The following is a 3,624-nucleotide window of genomic DNA, read 5'->3' on the forward strand; positions in this document are numbered from 1 at the left end:
CAACGTGACATTATATGACTTCTACGCTGATGATAGTGCTAAGTGTTTCTGTCTGTAAAGTAAATGCTGGTGATGAATCTACACGTTTGTGTTTGTGAGTGTGTAGTTCGGAAAATGGGTGGAGAAATGGCAGAAGAACAGTGGATCACAGTTGTTTATATGAGCTGATGATAAGGAAGAAACGGAGAATACAAAGCATTAATGAAACCAGATAAACCCAGCCTTGTTTAAATCGAAATGGTGAGCAATGTTTGGCAGGTGTTTATAATTATGTGTTCGAAGACATCCAGACAATGGAATTTATTATTATTATAAATAATATTATGAATATTATTATAAATAATAATATAATATTATGAATAATAATAAAATATCATTATTATTATTAATAGCAATCATAATTATACCAGTATTAATTATTATATATTTTTAAATTTTAAATATAATAATACCAGCGTTAATTATTATATTTTAAAATTTTAAATATAATAATAATAATAATATTACCAGCATTAATTATTATTATATTTTTAAAATTTTAAATATAATAATAATAATACCTGCATTAATTATTATTTTTATTTTAAATATAATAATAAAAAAGCAGCATTATTAAATAATTAATGTTTTACTATTATTATAATTACTATTATTTACAATAACAAAATCATTTTTAATAATAATAATAATAATAATAATAGTAATTTATTATTAATAGTGATCACTATTATTCAACTATTTATTACTATTATTATTATTATTACTGTTACTATTATTATTGTTGTTGTCATTGTCAATAATAATAATAATAATAAAAAAATAATGTGAGATAAGTTAAATATGTGACCATGCCTGTGAAAACCCAGCTAAAGTAATTTTTTAAGTGATTTACTGTTTCTACATAAAATCATCTGTTATAAAGATATAGCACATTTTGTGAGAATATAACCTTTATATGTTTAATATTGACTGAGCAAGGCTAGTCAAAGATGGAAATCACATTGAGATTAATGGTTGAAATCAAACTTTGATGCTTGTTTTCTCATACTTCGATTTTGAGACTTTATTCTAGATTTCACAGACAGGGTCACATATGCTTCAAGCCACCATTGATTGATGGGTAAAGAATCTGGTCATACTGGGACAAAGAGATGAAGAAATAGGAAAGACCAAAGAGGGCGGCTAGAGGAAGAGTTGTGAACCGTTAAGCCATTAGCATGATCACAGATGAGAACTTCAATACACATGCAAAGCAAACATCTGCAATGTAATACACAGTTTTCCGATGCTAAACGCTGTAAAGCAAACTAGCTTATTGAGGACACTTTGGGATTAGCTAGCTTGGTTGTCAATGCTTTGACATTCTGTATGAGAAAGAGTGAATACTGACGGATACTAGCGGGAACATCTCCAAAATGTGAGCGTTTCAATTGGAGGAACGCTCAAAGTACATCTTGGGGAGTTGCGCTAAGTTTCCGTGCACACAACCGCCATGTTGTTAGCATATCAGAGATAACGTAAAACACATCAAGAAATGGGCTTTTGGCCATCGGTCGGGCAGTAAAGCACCGTTTAAGCTGCAGGCTTATGGAGACGTCTTGAGGTATACAGTCCAGCATTTGAGTCAGAGAGGAATAAATAGAGAACAAAAAAACATTAAAATGGTGTGATTGAATGAGAGAGGTAGTTCATTTTGGTTAACAACGGCACCTGTTGGTTTGTGTTGTCCTTAATCAGCATTCAGAGTCATTATCGATTCGTTCACCCGCTTCATCGTAAGTACATGCTTGTAAATGTCCTTCAGCTAGACTCAAGAAACACCGCACGGCTTTTAATAGTCGAACATTTCTCCGAAGGAGAGTGTAGCGCGAGCGATTGGTTTCTAAAGTCTAGCTGTGCGACGCAAGACCAACCAAGAGCTTCGCAAGTTGGTTTCTTGCCTTCACTTCAGCCAAGAACGTCCAATCGGAGAAGAATACAACCGCTTTAGGATCTCGGGTGGATGCAAAGATCAACATGAACTGATCCAAAAGTGCATAGACAGTCCGGATGTTCGCCTATGCATCTACGACAACTTCCCCCCTCGCGAAAATACTGATCAATGGAAACCGAAATGGCAGAAACCCCTCGCTTTTCCATTTATGATGTCCACCCAATGACGCGAACCCAAAACCGGCGGGACTCTCGTGGTTGGAGCTCCCTTTTCTTTTAAATGGGTTGAAGTGGTGAGGGCAAAGCTTCATGTTAATCCAAAGACAGAGGTTGTTGGTTTATTTCCCTTGTTGATTGGATGCAAGCGATCCAGTCGTGTTTAATCTGGATTTTGAGGGTTGAAAGGAGCATTGGCAGTTACGAAAACTCTTAAAACTAGTATAATACAACCGAAGCTTATCGTAACTGGTATCTGCAATCCAGTCTATCGTCCACAAGACGGTTTCTCCATTGGAGGACGGCGTTCATCCAGGTGTTCCTACTCTCGAGGAACCTTCCAGCTGAGATAAACGGGATGCCCGTCGCTGTTCTTCATTAGCAGCCAAGGTCTGGACGAGCCCTGGATTCACCCGCAGTTATGTTAAAGCTTCGTTGAGTCCTCTACACGGACTGTTACACGTGTGTCAGATTGGCTGGTTTGAGGCAGCGTTTGTAGCTAAAAAAAACAAACTAAAGCAGCAGTTTTGAGTCGAGTTTGCGAACGCGTGGACAGCTAATGCAGCTCAGTCTGTTTGAGATGTCTCATCGATTTGCAGAAATAAAAATACAATCCGTACAAAACTAAGCCATGGTAATCATATACAAGCAATAAAATTCGATGTGGAATTTGCCTCTAAAAAGCATCAGGGATAGATACGGTCTTACAAGCTAATTATGTCATCCGAGACACCAAAACATATGAAAATATCAGATTTGCATATTTCTTCCAAGCTTCTTCTTCTGTTTTTAGCGGATTAACTGTATTAGCCTATTCGTTTCGTTAGACATATGCACAGAAACAACACGAGTGGTATTTACAGCGGATGACCACAAGAGAGCAGCGCGGAAACCGCTGGAATGGGGGAAATCGCTGATATAAATTGTCCAGTAAATAAAAAACACACTGTTGAAAGTGTATGCAAATTGGTGCATTTGTGCATGTATTTACATAGACCAGCCCTATCCCATAAGCATGTTTTTACGAACCATGGGTAGATATATACATAAATTCTTTCAATGAAAACATGACGGAAAATGACTCAAAATCCAGTATTTTTAGAGAGAAACGGGTTAGAAGGTATCTCTGGTAGAAGGATAATTAAGGCCTCGTTTTGAACTATATCCACTGAATAATATGAGGTCGAAGCAGCCGGATAGCCTTGTTTATCAATGATAGATAATGCAGAGCAGCATTTGGGCTGATCTCTGGGGGACACTTCCTGCGCTTCGGCTCTCTTGTGGTCAACTAAGATCCTATCTATACATACATCAGATCTACAGCCAGGCCTCCTTCTCTCAGTTTAGAGAGAGAGTGTGTGTGTGTGTGTGTGTGTAGTGTGTCTATAATGCATCCATCCGCCCTTGACATACAAGCACACACACTACTGACAAGATCAAAATATCAGGGCCAAAATCAATCCACTGACCCAAAAC

At 36.9% G+C, this 3,624-nt stretch overlaps 1 protein-coding gene across 1 annotated transcript in view; it reads right to left on the reverse strand.

Moving 5' to 3' along the window:
* Positions 1-2,561: 2,561 nt before the first annotated feature.
* The window catches only part of LOC113065759 (vitamin D3 receptor A-like), a 44,111-nt gene continuing 43,048 nt past the window's right edge, over positions 2,562-3,624 (reverse strand). Inside the window, exon 9 of the mRNA XM_026237262.1 lies at positions 2,562-3,624. This exon is cut by the window's right edge and continues 1,101 nt beyond it. The gene's annotated coding sequence lies outside the window, so the exon portion shown is untranslated.

The sequence above is a fragment of the Carassius auratus genome, chromosome 48 (genome assembly GCF_003368295.1).
Source record: "Carassius auratus strain Wakin chromosome 48, ASM336829v1, whole genome shotgun sequence".
NCBI classification, from domain to species: Eukaryota; Metazoa; Chordata; class Actinopteri; order Cypriniformes; family Cyprinidae; genus Carassius; species Carassius auratus.